At 36.5% G+C, this 15,908-nt stretch overlaps 1 protein-coding gene across 8 annotated transcripts in view; it reads right to left on the bottom strand.

Moving 5' to 3' along the window:
* The window catches only part of ADGRB3 (adhesion G protein-coupled receptor B3), a 792,372-nt gene that overhangs the window by 158,677 nt on the left and 617,787 nt on the right, over positions 1–15,908 (bottom strand). The gene's annotated exons all lie outside the window — the stretch shown is intronic.

Here is a 15,908-nt window from a genome sequence, read left to right as displayed (position 1 = left end):
AGCGGCATCAGCTGGTTCTGATTCTCATTGCCTTTGCCTGGTATCCAGGGGAGGGGTGGGTTTCAGAGGCAAGCTTCCCACTCCATACTTCACTCAGCCCAACTCGCCTCTGAAGTCCTTGACCTGTCTTCCCCTCACCCCTCTCTCTGCCCTGGGGCAGAAAGAAGCTAATGCCAAGTCTGTTAGAACATTTGGAGGAATAAGCCCACCCCAAAGTCCAGTAGGTGGAGGGAAAAGAGGCTCCTGGTTCAATTTTCTACTTGCTTTAAGCATTCAAAATGCTAAAGCATATGGTTTATTTTCCACCCCAGTAGAACAATAAAAATGGTATCAACCTACATTTTCTTGGTAGGGGGGAAGGTGTGGGAGAACCCTTCCACCCCCAGCTGAGCTACTCTACAGGAAAAATAAGAAAAGGGAAAAAAAAAAAAGCTATACAATTCAACCAATCAACTTAATTATCATTACACGTGTTATAAACTGAATGCACCAATTGCCACCAACCCTCCCCCAGGCACAGAAACTCTCCAGCTAGCAAAACTGTGTGTGTGTGTTTAAATTTCAAACCAAGTTACTATCCATGTTAAAAGTGACTTGAAAACATGAAGAAGAGAAAAACACACAGCTTGATGTTAATTTTGAGATGGTGCTTTTGATTTCACCTTCTCCATCTCGGAATGCCTAAAGCTATTGGGTTAAATATGCAGGCAATCTATTTCTGAGAGATTCCAATGAGAGGGCTGCTCTGTGACAGCTGAACTTCCAAGTTGAGCTCAGCATATAATTTACACTACCCTTTTTCATTTCTAGAAGCAATACCTTTTTTTAATATTCATGATTCAATAGCTTTAATATTTATGACTCAATATATTCTTAATTATAACTTATTCTAAGAAGCAATACAATGTATTTGGGGAGAGCTACATAAAAATTACACTCAAGTTCACCTAAGTACTTCTAAATATTAGTCATTTTAAAACTCGATAGGTCTCTTTCTTTCTCATGCTCTCATGCAACCATGACAAATCTTCAAAAAAAAAAATCAGTTATACCTTCCACTACAACACTAATAAATTGTAAATCTACCTAACCATAGTAGCACATCAATTTATTTCATTAGTTGTCTGTTTCTTATCTCCTTATAACAAACAGTTAAGGTGAAATGAAAAACATTTATCTTAGCTGATTAAAGTTTAAAGAAGATACATTTAAGAGAATCTGACATGTTTTAAAACATAAGTCTGCATTATTCATCCTGATGGCAGCTTTACTTTAATGCAGTATTTGTGCTTTCAAGATGGGGTCCAGCATAAGCACTTTTAACATTATGTGGCTACTACCAATAAACCAATTCAATGGCTTAACAAGAAAAAAAAAATTAAGACCTCATATGAAACGAAGTTGTATATTTACATCCATGTAATAAGAGTTTATTTACTAAAGACAATGTTAGCATCACTAAACTGTGACTAAGTGTCAGCTAAAAAGTCTATGTTCATGGCAATAACATTGCTAGACTCTGAAGATCATGTAAATTTGATATGACATCCTTAGAAAAGTAGGTCAATTTATCTTACTTTGAACAGTGATTACATTGCTGACTTTGCCCAGCCCCAGGCAAAACTGAAGTAAGTGACACTGTTTTTTAACTCCAACCTTTGGTTCATCTTTTAGTCTCATGCTCTCCAGAAACAAGAAATGCCTCTCATCTTCTCAGTGAGCCCTTTTTCATGTGTACCTTCTTGAGGACATGTCACCTCTGTCCTTCCCTTTCTTTAGAACTGTTATCTCTTCACTGATTTTATTTCGTTAAGTTAATGTATAATATTATACGAGTAATTGAGTATGGCTTGACATGCTCTTCCCAGTTTAATAGAAGATATATAACACAAAAGAATGCATATGATAGGAGAACAGCATGAGACTCTGTAGCAGTTGTGTAGAATAGAAGATTCTGGGTAGAGGGAAGGTAAGACCCACTACTGCATTTAGCCATTCCCAAGAATTGAACAATAAGAAATGTGATGTCACTCAGATTCTAAATTTTCCATTGTTCCATGAAGCCTCTTGATATTTTCAAATCAGATAAAACTCTCACAAATTAGTTTTTTAATTGCAAGCATACATATCACTACTATTACAACTCCTGTATTATGTATTGCTTTTATTTCCAAACTCTTCATAGCTTATTCCTACTGTACAAAATTCTTTGAAAGCATGGCACACGCGTCTGATTGATTTCAGGGAGATCTTGTAAAGCAAACTGATACGTGGTAGAGCTGATGTGAACCAGAACAGCTCCCCAGTCTGCACAGAACAAGGTTTTTAAACATGTGGACTATTCCAGCAGTCACATTAGTCTTCCAATGTCATGATTTTGCATGCTATAATAAATGGTATATCTGTAAATTGTACTTTGTCATTAAGTCTAGGTTGTCATCAATAGGACAAACAAATACAGTAAAATATGTATGAATATTATAGATATTATAAGAATAACTGACAATGTCAGAAGCAAAAACAGAATGATAGTACAGACATATGTATTATACTGGAAATCACATATTTATTTTTTATAGAATCTTTTCTAGGCATTAAGTCATATTTTAAATACTTTTCAAAAATAGCTAGGTCTGTAGAAATTCTATAAAACCAGCACACTCTTTGTTGGCTACACCTACATGCACCCATGTTAGCTGCTAGCTGTCATCTGTACCTTTTCTCCTTCTCTCTATTATTAGGCTAGCTAAAAGAAGGAATGAGTCTGCCTGTCCCAAGTATTCAAAGCTATGTACCTCCAAACACAGAATTCTGTAAAATATAAGACACAAAATCTATTAATTCCCAGTTTAATATTTATCTGAGGCTTTTCCCCAATTTCTTAGGAAGTTACACAGTGTCTTTCTACATATCAGTATATGGATCAGTTCTGGGCTTCATGGTAGCTTTAAATAATAAAGCATGTGACTATAATCTCTAGCATTTAAAATTAAAGGGAACGTTATCTGCTCCCTTCAGTGAAAAATTGCTTAGTAAAAAGCTGATAGCAAAAAGTTATAGTGATACATTTTAAAACTGTTTAAAAAATCACACTTTAATTTTTGAAATGTCAACACATACATAGATATCGCGCTTGAATCAGTTTTTAAAAAACTGCCTATTCTGCTTCACAATAAGTCAGTGTACAAATTATTTATTATCAGTAAGTTATACATTTTAGAAAGTTTATTAACTTTTAGGAAATTAATGATCCATTTATTTAAGATCTTTAGGTATAATAGCAATTCTTAAAGCATTTTACACACTGCCCTCACATCGTATGTGTGTGGAAAGAGAGTGCTTGTTTCCCAATAATGAACATAGCTCATGTTTAAGAATTAGGTGACTATATTATTTTTCATTTATATGTCACACCCAAAGGAATGGCATATATCTGACTCTTGGTGTAAATTATCCTTATAATTCAGAAACTTTAGAGTACAGATGAGAAAATGTTCCCAATTTTGAGTTGAAACAGTCTTCGGGGGTAATTCTAGTTTTCATGAGCATTGCAAATACTAAAGAACATTGTTATCTCTAGCAACTGTTACTATGTCAAAACAAAGTAAATCATGAAATTAGAGAGTTTTGCTAAAAGTGACCTCAGTGATCTTCTAGCCCACTGGTTTTCAACATTTGCTGTACATTAGCATTACCTGGAGAGCTTTAAAACGTAAACCTTGGGGTGGGGCCTGGCCATTCTTACTTTTTAAAGCACTTCCCAGGTGATTCTAGTGTGCAGTCAGTGTTGAGAACCATGGATTTATCCCAGCCACTTTGTTTTATAGTTGAGGAAAGGGAAGTGCAGTGAATTTAGGAAACTTATTCTAAGCTATAGAGTTAGAAGCAAAGCTAGGAGAATGCAGCTCTTCTCATTTCCAGACTAGGGATTTCTTTTTTAAATGTTAATTTTTAATTGTAATCTATTTTAAAATGCAATGTACATGTCCTATGACATTATAAGAAGATCTCAGTGTTGTCCCTATTTACCCTCATGTACATTGTGGCACCAGCGTCACAGCTTTAATAAAGTGTATGTTACTAATGGATAAAATAAATAAATAAGATAGGCTGCCATGCTCTGTTTATGGTCTACGTTCTGTTTTTTTTTTTTTTTTTCCCAGTAATATACCATATAACACATTGAAGAAAAACATCTATTTTTTTAACCAATTTTTAATGGTGTAAAACATTTCACATCTCTTTGGTGAGGTCATTCACTATTTGGGATAATATAAATCTTAAAATTTCAAATTCTAAAAACACAATAATGGGTAAGAATTACAAGCTCTGTTTCCTTCCAAAAAAAATGATATCCTCTGTAGTTTGATTCAATGGAAGATCATGGTTCAAAGTTATTTTTATGTTAATTCTCATAACGTTTGTATATATAACTATATACTAATACAGGTATTTTACTGTAAAAACAATAACACTGACAAAGAGCACATATACTTAATTCATTGGTATGAGATCTAGAAGACTGCACTTTCCCACCACCAGGAGAATATTTATTATTCACTATGTTACTGGGCCTGGATATAAGAGTAGCCCCTCTATACCAGACCCCAGATTTCCAATTTCTTATCTAGATATTAACTAGTTCCAGAAACAGTCTACACTTAGAACTTATCTAAATTCCTCTACACTTATTAAGTCCTCCTCCTACACTACAATGTTAGTTGATAAATTTTCCTCATTTATGAAATTAACACTCTCCATGACACACTAGAATATTAGTGCTTTTGAGGAGAGTTGCACCTTGTTTGAATCCCTGATATGCTGTTTACACACATTGTTGTTATGTGCTGTCGAGTTGATTCCAACTCACAGCAACCCTATGTACAACAGAACGAAATGCTGCTGGTCCTGTGCCATCCTCACAATCATTGTTATGCTTGAGCCCATTGTTGCAGCCACTGTGTCAATCCATCTCATTGAGGTTCTTCCTCTTTTTTGCTGACCCTCTACTTTCCCAAGCATGATGTCCCTCTTCAGAGACAGACACCTCCTGACAACATGTCCGAAGTATATGAGATGAAGTCTCACCATCCTTACTTTTAAGGAGCATTCTGGCTGTACTTCTTCTAAGACAGATTTGTTCATTTTCTAGCAGTCCATGCTATATTCAATATTCTTTGCCAACACCATAATTCAGAGGCATTGATTCTTTTTTGGCCTTCCTTATTCATTGTCCAGGTTTCACATGCATATGAGGTGACTGAAAACACCATGGCTTGGGTCAGGTGCACCTTAGTCCTTAAAGTGACGTCATTGCTATTTAACACTTTAAAGACATCTTTTGTAGCAGATTTGCCCAATGCAATGTGCCATTTGATTTCTTGACTGCTGCTTCCATGGCCATTGATTGTGGATCTAACTAAAATGAAATCCTTGACAACTTCAAACTTTTCTCTGTTTATTATGATGTTGCTTATTTGTCCAGTTGTGAGGATTTTTTTACACATCCAAACCAAAACCAAACCCAGTGCCGTCGAGTCGATTCTAACTCATAGTGACCCTATAGGATAGAGTAGAACTGCCCCATAGAGTTTCCAAGGAGCGCCTGGCAGACTCAAACTGCTGGCCCTTTGGTTAGCAGCCAAAGCATTTAACCACTATGTCACCAGGGTTTCCATTTTTTACACATAGTAGGCACTTAGTGATAAATGTCTATTTAGTTAGTTAAATAATTATTTACATTTCAAGGGATGACTTTTAATACTGAGTTTGATCCAGATTTTCTTAGCTCTAACTCATCTGCTGCCCTTCAGCTTATAGCAGAGATGTAATATAAAGAGTATCAACAGATCTTAATAGGCTCATCTATTTGTTTTTTTATCTTCAAATATCATTTGATGGTGAACTCTGAAAGAATCAGCATCCTATGATGATTATGTTCAATCCAGCAACCAGACCTGAGTCTTCACTAACCAGTCAATAAGTATTTAGTCAGTGCTTATCAAATGCCAGATGAGGTAGAAGATACATAAAACAACAATGTAGTTTCTCTCTTAGAGAAGCTGACAATCAGTTTAGGAACACCAAATAACACACAATCCAAGAACATGTTTTCTGCCTTATCGGCTCTACAGATTATGCCAGAAAATGCTGTCGGTTCTGCCCTTTTATTCCAAACCACCATCATCTCTTGCCTGGAGTATAACAATAGTCTCCTCAGTGGGCTCATTGCTTTCATTCTAGCCACACACCCTTAACTCCAATATGAACACAGCAGGCAGAGAGCCCCTTTTGGCATATATGTCAGATCATGCAACTCTGTTCAAAACTCTTTACAATGGCCCTTACAAACTCACTCAGAGTAAAAGGCACAACCCATACAATGGTCACAAGGTCTTACACTGTTTGGTTCCTCACTGCCTCCCTCCTTTCATCTATTACCAAACTTGCCTTTGCCCAATCATTTCCAACTACAGTGACTTCCTTATTGTCCCACCTTGGAATTTTGTGCAGCCTATTTCCTCAGCCTGGAATAACCCCCCCCCCCAGATGTCCACACTGCATGTCCCTTACATCATATAGGTCTCTACTCACATGCCATCTTGTCAAAGATGTCACTGAATTTCCAACATAAGATAGTAACTTTCCATCTGTAGTAGGATAAAAATGGTCACAAATTCTATATAATTCTTCCCATCAAGAGGTGGAGTCTACCAGCATTCCTTTGAATTTGGGTAAGACTTGTGACTTAATTTGATCAGAAGAATGCAATGGAAGTGACACTGTATGACTTCCAAGCCTAGGCCTTAAGAGGTCTTGCAGCTTCTACTCTTATTACCCTGTAGTAATACCATCAAGTGAGGTAGTCCAGACCAGCTTCACGGAGGATCAGAGACCACCACCATCAGACATGTAAATGAGTGAGGACATTCTAGGCCATCCAGCCTCAGTTGAACTGCCAGATGACTGCAACCTCATGAATGACCCTAGATGAGACCAACAGAAGAATCAACCAGCTGAGCTCAACTCAAATAGCTGACCCACAGAATTCTGAATAAATAAAAGCGTTGTTACTTTAAGTCACTAAGATTTCAGATATGTTGTTATATAATAATTGATATACTCCATGCACTTTATGCATGCCCTTTGCCCTTATCCTGATTTGTGGTTGCCCGTAACACTTATCACATCTGATAAAAAAATACATATAATATAGATAGATGTGTATATTTTAAAAAATTTGTTTGTCGCCTATCTTTCATCACCAGAATGTAAGCTTCATGAGGACAGAGATATTGTTATGTTCACTTTGGTATTCCCAGATCCTACAATGGTACTTGGCACATAGAAAGTGCTCAATAAAAATTTATTAAATGAATACCAGGTATAAAATATGACCTGATATAGTTGGGCTGTCCTGAATCATTCATTAATTTACTTACTCAGCAAACATTTATTCAGCATCAAATATGAGGCAGACACTGCTCTGAATTATTTTGTGGACATATTACATTTCCACTTTGACTTTTGGAACTTGGGAGCGTCAATGGAAATTATTTTCTGGGTGTGTAGTATCACTATTTGTCATAAAATACACAGTAAAATCAAGAACGTCACTCTGTGGTCACTGTACATCGTTTACCAGAATGGGAACACAAGCTTTATTGCCAGTAACTTTTTTTTTCTTTTTTAAATTGGAAATAGCTAGAGGAGAAAATAATATGGGAAGGAATAATATTAAGGAAGCCAATATACCATCATGTTATAAATATGTAAAAGTATCATCACTATGATTTATTAATAAGTAAAGGTTAAAATATGCTAGCTGCCATCATTAATTAGTCAATAGGAAAATGATAATAACGACACTAATGAAAATAACAGCTAACATTTACTGAGTGTCTACTCAATGTTAGGTGGCATGGTAGATACTTCAAATACATTTTTAAAAAACCCTTATACTAAATTTCAAGGTGGACATTAATGTTGTCATTTTCCCAGATAGGACGACTGAGTCAGATGGAGTACCTGCCTACATCTTGGATCATGAAGACCCTAGAAAAGAAAGACCCTGGAGTTAAAAGTTGCCTGGATATCTCAACCTGTGTAATTGCCATGCAAAACATGAACTGCCTACCTTGACTTTATTACTTTATTTTTTAAAAAATAAATGGAGTCAAGAGATTATGATTTTCCCATGGCCATCCGGATGGTAAAAGTCTGAGTCAGGAATTGAGCCTTAATCTGTATGCCTCCAGAGCAGATTTCCCTTCCTCTGTTCTCTCGCTAAGGGCTAAAACCAAAACAAAACCCAAACCCGCTGCCGTCGAGTCGATTCCGACTCATAGCGACCCTGTAGGACAGAGTAGAACTGCCTCACAGAGTTTCCAAGCAGCGTCTGGTGTATTTGAACTGCCGACCTTTTGGTTAGCAGCAGTAGCGCTTAATCACTACGCAGGGGGTAGACACAGTGAAAAAGCAGAGCCAAAGTTAGGAACATGCAGGGAGAGCACTCAGAAAGGTGCTAGAGCACTGGGGATTAAAATCTCACAGAAAATGTGCAGGAGAACTTCATGCAAATGTGTTTAGGGCCAAGTAAACTCAAAAGGTCAAATGCTTAAGAGAAGAAAGGGATGTAGCTTGATAAAGGTCACTGGATTGGCATAGATGAGGAAGCCATTCGGCACCTTCGAGAGAACAACTTTAGTAGAGGTGTCAGATGGAAATTAGTTGCTGAAAGTTAAAAAAGGAATCTAGTAATATCAAATAATTTAACAACAAAAGGAAAAGATTGCATGAAAGCCGAATAGAGCAGATCAATTTTTTTCGAGCGTGTTTTCACTTGGAGGTGGTAATCAATCTCCTAACTATTTTCAGAGCAGATCTAAAATATTCCACACAGGGAGAGGCTATGATAGGATGTAGTAACCATGAGACATAAATTCTACAATTTGATTAAGAGTAATGAGGGTCTCAATATTAGAAACAAGGAGAGAAAAAACATCTTCTACTGAAAATTCCAGGGGGAAAAACATTATTCCTTTCAATAAGATGGAAGAAAATAAAGCTTCACTTGTATTGTTTTAAGCTTTTTTTCCTCATAAGGTTTCCCAAAATTCATATAGACCACTAAAAAAAAAAAAAAAAAGCAGAATCTGATGTGGGCAGAGAAAAGAGACAGTTTTGGCGATATGGAAATAGAATTCTGAATACAACTGAAGAAGGCTGCTACTATCCACTTTAGTTAATTGATGGATTGTGGAAGGTATATCTAATAAAATAGCAAAATAAATTTTAATTCTATACACAACTAGGTTAAAAAATTTTCCAAAGCCATTATTGGTTATTCTTAGGGACAAGTCAATTTTTTTTTTCTTTTTTCCAAAATGCTTTATTATATACTGAAAATTGAGTGTTTGCTAATTAATCTCAACATCACAAACACAAAATATTTGGATATTTTCTCTTTCAAGAAAAAAAAAATATCTGATCTAGGAACCAATTTATGGCCTGATGTAATTCACAACAGCTGAGGTGCATAAACCTGAAAAAGTTGGATCACTGAGACAGAATAGAGCAAATTTAAACATATGCTACTTTCCACACTAGTTCTCAAATAATCTGGACACAAATCCATTCCTGGGATATGATTAGGCCATTGTAAAATTTATAAAACGACAATGTGAATCCAACTTGGCCATTTCCTGATATTAGTGACTTTTGCTTCACATACCTCCTATAGAGAAGTAATGCCAAATATGTAAAATACACATAGACAAAAAAAAACTGGAAAGATATTTGGCAAGATAATTAACAGTAGTTATATCAGAGTACTTATCATAGGTATTATTTTCTTGCTCCTTCATTTTTTTGTACCTTTCGATTATTTCCAATGTGACTAAATTACCCCTTCCATTTTTTTTTTATAGGGTCGCTATGAGTTGGAACCAACTCGAGGGCACTGGGGTTTTTTTTTTATACCCAGGAAAACAATATTCTGCTGCTATTCGTAAGGTTTTCATTGGCCAATATTTTCAGAAGTAGACAACCAGGTCCTTTTCCTTATTCTGTCTTAGTCTGGAAGCTCCACTGAAACTGTCCCGCATGGGTGACCCTGCTGGTATTTGAAATACCAGTGGCATAGCTTCCAGCATCACAGCAACACTCAAGCCACCACAGTATGATAAACTGACAGATGTATGAATTGTACCTCAGCATAAAACAAGAATCCTCACAATTGAGCCAATAAGCAACATCATGATAAATGGAGAAAATATTTAAGTTGTCAAGGATTTCATTTTATTTGGATCCTCAAACAATGCTCACGGAAGCAGCAGTCAAGAAATCAGACAACTTATTGTGTTGGGCAAATCTGCTGCAAAAGACTTCTTTAAAGTGTTGAAAAGCAAGGAGAACTAAGGTGCACCTGACCCAAGCCATGGTATTTTCAATTGCTTCACATGCATACAAAATTTGGACAATGAATAAGGAAGACTAAAGAAGAATCGACGTCTTTGGATTCTGGTGTTGGTGAAGAATATTTTTTAATATACCATGGACTGCCAGAAGAACGAACAAATCTGTTCAAAGCCAGAGTGCTGTTTAGAAGTGAGGATGGCGAGACTTCATCTCACATGCTTTGGATATATTATCAGGAGGGACCAGTCCCTACAGAAGGCCATCATGCTTGGTAAAGAGTCACTGAAAAAGAGGAAGACCCTCAATGAGATGGACTGACATAGTGGCTGCAACAATGGGCTCAAACATAGCAAGGATTGTGAGGATGGCACAGGACCGGACAGTATTTCGTTCTGTTGTACATAAGGTCACTGTGAGTGCGTACTGATTCGACGGTATCTAACAACAGCAACGGCAAAATTAGGAAAACTTTCTTTTGAAATTCAAAATGAAGATTATGTGAAATAATGTCAAACTAAGATAAGATCCACATTTATGACCATTCTAAAGAAAGGCGATCAAACTGAATACAGAAATCATTGAATAACATCACTAATAAAATAATAAGTAAAATTTTGCTGAGGATCATTCAAAAGCAGTTGCAGCAGTACATTGACAGGGAACTGCCAGACATTCAAGCTGGATTCAGAAGAGGATGCAGAACCAGGGATATCATTGCTGATGTCAGATGGATCCTGGCTGAAAGCAGAGAATACCAGAAAGACGTTTACCTGTGTTTTATTGACTATATAAAGGCATTCAACTGTGTGCATCACAACAAATTATAGACAAAATGTGTAGAAAGGGAATTCCAGAACACTTAATTGTGCTCATGAGGAACCTGTACATGGATCAAGAGACAGTCATTCAAATAGAACAAGGGAATACTGCATGGTTTAAAGTCAGGAAGGGTGTACGTCGGGGTTGTATCCTTTAACCATACTTATTCAATCTGTATGCTGAGCAAATAATCTGTGAAGCTGGACTGTATGAAGAAGAATGGGGCATCAGGATTGAAGGAAGACTCGTTAACAACCTGCATTATGCAGATGACACAATCTTGCTTGCTGAAAGTGAAGATGGCTTGAAGCACTTACGGATGAAGGTGAAAGACCACAGCCTTCAGTATGGATTATAACTCAATATAAAGAAAACAAAATTCCTCACAACTGGACCAATAAGCAACATCATGATAACGGAGAAAAGATTGAAGTTGTCAAGGAGTTCATTTTACTTGGATTCACAATCAACATCCATGGAAACGGCAGTCAAGAAATAAGACAACGCATTGTACTGGGCAAATTTGTTGCAAAAGACCTCTTTAAAGTGTTGAAAAGCAAAGATGTCACTTTAAGGACTAAGGTGTGCCTGACCCAAGTCATGGTTTTTTCAGTTGCCTTATATACATCCAAAAGCTGGACAATGAACAAGTGAGACTGAAGAAGAATTGATGCTTTTGAATTGTGGTATTGGTGAAGGATATTGAATATACCATGGACTGCCGGAAGAAGAAAAAAGTCTGTTGTAGAAGAAGTACATCCAGAATGTTCCTTAGAATCGAGGATGGTGAGACTTCATCTCACATGTTATCAGGAGGAATTGGTCCCTAGAGGAGGAAATCATGCTTGGTAAAGTAGAGGGTCAGCAAAAAAGAGGAAGATCCTCAACAAGAAGGATTGACACAATGGCTACAACAACGGGCTCAACCATAACAATGATTGTACATGGGGTCACTATCAATCAGTTGGAACCAACTTGATGGCACCTCATGACAACAACAGTAACATAAGATTATCAGACAGTTAATTCTTTTATACTGTGTATTTGTAGGAAATGAACATATCTTCTTAATTAGTTTTATAACTTGAACCAAAATTGTCCCCTCACCAGAAAACTAAAGAGATAGATATATGGAAAACGTATACATGTTTTATAACGCATATGACTCTATACTGATTAAGAATATGAGAGTTTCATTTTCAAATGGATTCTCCAAATCTTTTACTATTGGTCATCAAAAGTCACTTTGAAGCGCATGAATATTTGCTCTTAAACTACAGGAGCATTATGGCACACTGAATGGAATTAACGATGTTTGTGTTTATAGATTGATGTTTATTTTTATTACTTTCCACTATTAACCAAAGAGGTGTAATCTTATGTAACCTTTGGTAAATTTATGTATATAATTTATCCAGTTCTGTGGTGATAAGGCAGATGTTGCAAATGATATTTAACTACTGACTTACAAGGATCATCTTTAAGATTTTACCATTATTTTGCAGAAGACCTAGCAAAAAGACAACTGATAAAAAGAGCATATAGTTGTAGGCCTGCAAGTGAAGGTCACGTGTTTCTCCTGAAAATTTATACTACACAGCTTGAGAAGAGATTATGAAAGAGTTGTGGATTCTTTCATACTTCCCTTCTAAGGCAAATCACAATACTGCTAAACATTATCTACAAAAATGTTTTATAAAACTTTTTAATTAGGCTATAAAAGGTGCATCCATAATGCACAATAGTCTTCTATAGGCAAAAACACTGGGACAAAAATTCCAACAGCAGAATCACTGAGTAAACATCTTAGGCAGCTATTTGCATTTAACATTTTTTTTTTCCCCATTCCATTTCAGATTATAATTATGGCGAGGCTTGGCTACAAAGTGAACTAATCATGCTTTTGGCAGTGGGTCATAGGTTAGCTGTTTTCTGAGTCAATAATTTGAGTACGTGTCTTCAATGTTACCACAAGTTGGGAGAACAGTTAACTTCACAGAGGCATTGCCTAGGAGTTGAAGCTTAATTCACTCAAAATTCTGATGCAGTAGTTCTGGAAAAGGGGTCAAGAATATGTGATCTTGATACCAGAGTATCAATTTCAATAAATACAAATTTTAAATCTTGAGTTAATCATGCTTCAAAAACTATAATTCATCATTATCTACATAGAAAATGCAAAAATGAGGGCTCGTTGGTTATTTCTATAATTTAAGTGACTATCTGGATGACAAGATAGTCTTAGAATTCTGAAAAAGGGAGTCCTGAGTACGAGGGGAATGTTTCTGTCCTTACTTCCTCAGTGTATTATGTGTAGTTTGGGAGCCCTGATATAAGAAGAGAGAAAATGGAAATGATCGAGTGGCTGAACAAAGGTATACTACCTACAAATACACAGAAAAGAAATAAAGTGATCTCTTTGTATGAAAAACTGGATTCAATTAAAATATAAACTAAGAACACCATCAATTTACAATAAACCAAGTGATTCATAGTCATATATTTACTCAACTAACACATTAATTTTGTACTAGCCCTAATATCACTCATTTGCAACTACTGAATTATTTAAAAACTAATCAATATCCCAGCACTGCAGTGTTTAAAATAAAAAAGTTCACTCAATAAAAGCCATGGGGCAAACATTTTGTACCTACTTGATGATAGAGATAAGTACATCCATCAAATCATACTTCATAATAATGGCTTCAATAAATACCAGGAAATTTTTTTTCATCTTTTTTTTTTTTTTTCATCTAATTGAAATTATACTTTGCTTTTGCTTGTGACTAGTTCAAAAGGAGCTTGCCAATTCTCCTCCCTTTTACATCATCTCTAGAATCTACAAAACACCAAACCAAACCCATTGCCATCGAGTCAATTCCGACTCATAGTGACCCTATAGGACAGAGTAGAACTACACCACAGAGTTTCCAAGGAGTGCCTGGCGGATTCGAACTGCCGACCTCTTGGTTAGCAGCCGTAGCTCTTAACCACTACGCCACTAGGGTTTCCAAATATTTTTGTTCTGCAGATACAGTTAAAATAAAAAGTCATGGCTATGACAATGGGAAACTTGGCTTTTGGTTTCAGCTGCACTTCTACAGCTGCTGATATCTGAGGGACATCATCAGCCTTACCTGGGACTCAGTATCCTCACCTATAAAATCAGGCTGCTGCATGCTCTACCAACCTTGTAGAATATTGTGTTGGTAAAAATCAAGACAGTAGATGTCTTCACCAATTATTTATTGAGTGACTATTATGGGTCAGGCATAAGTTATGGAAATGAAAACATCTTTTCTAAAAGTTAAAAGTTCTATATAAATTCAATATCCTATTAAGGTGATCACAAGTATCCTTTTATTGACAAGAAAATTACAGCAGAAGGATCAAGTGACATAAATAAGATTATCCACCCAAGATTATCTCCAGGTTTGGGAGGGGAATATCAGGGTCCAGGTTTGGAAGACCCAAAGTTAAAGAAATAAAGTAAGTGATGTCCCTCATTATTATGGATTGAATTTGGTCCCCAAGAAGATATGCTGAAGGCCTAACCCCTGAACCTTTGCATGTGCCCCAGTTTGGAAGTAGACTCTTTCAAGATGTTAACAGTTAGGTTAATATGAGGTCATACTGGGGTAGGGTGGGTCCAGTCCTATTTGACTGGTGTCCTTATAAAAGAGAAGATACACAGAGATAGAGGAAGCATGCCATGTTATGCTACAGTTACAAGCCAAGGAATGTCTGGAGCTACCAAAAGCTAGGAAAGAGGCATGGAATAGTTTCTCAGAGTCACCAGGAAGAATCAACACAGCCAAGACCCTTATGTTGGACTCCCAGCCTCCAGAACGGTAAGGCAATAGCTTTCTGCTTTTACAAGCCACCCAGTTTGTGGTATTTTGTTACAGCATACCTAGGAAATTAATACAACCATGAAGAAGAAAAGAAATGGTATAAATTGATCTTCACCATTAAAAAAAAAAAAATTGTCACTATAAAGATTTTAAGAAGTGCAAATGGAATCCCCGATTAGCAAATCTCTTTGGAATCACGTTAACTGCAAACCAAATGCTAAATTGAATATTGTTTTTAATTCACTCATGGCTAGCAAAATAGCAAAAGGAAAATTATATACTCCCGGGGGAAGAACCCATGCCATACCCCAGCATAAAATGCAAAGGATATAATCTTTCCAATCTCCTAAACACTTCCATTACCAAGAAATTATCAGTGGAAATCTTCCATTTAATAAATGCTGTTTTGGAAAAAATGAATATTTAAAATAAATGCATCAGAAGTACAGTCAAGAAGAACAAAATGTGAAATTCCAAAAAAGGTATTGATTTCTATAAACTTTTGCCCAGGAGTCAGACTTGACTCAAAGACAACTGGCAATTGGTGGTAATAAGCTACCCACCCTTCACAAAACGATAAGATACTAGGTAGTGAGGGGAGAATAGGTGCTACGGTTGACAAGGGATCACACAGGAAGCACTGTCCTGAGGCTCCAGACCACCCTGTACCACCTACCGGGTCAGCCGGCCATTTGTCAAGCTCTGTATTATGTCTACATGGCAACTTGACCAAAGAGTAGTAAAGGAAAAGTAAGGAAGCCCCTGCTTAATTCCTCGATGATGGCACGTGCAGAAAGGATAACAAAAAGGCAG

The sequence above is a fragment of the Elephas maximus genome, chromosome 1 (assembly GCF_024166365.1).
Source record: "Elephas maximus indicus isolate mEleMax1 chromosome 1, mEleMax1 primary haplotype, whole genome shotgun sequence".
NCBI lineage: Eukaryota > Metazoa > Chordata > Mammalia > Proboscidea > Elephantidae > Elephas > Elephas maximus.
Note: the sequence above shows the minus strand (reverse complement) of the source record. Positions and strands in the feature narration are given on the sequence as shown.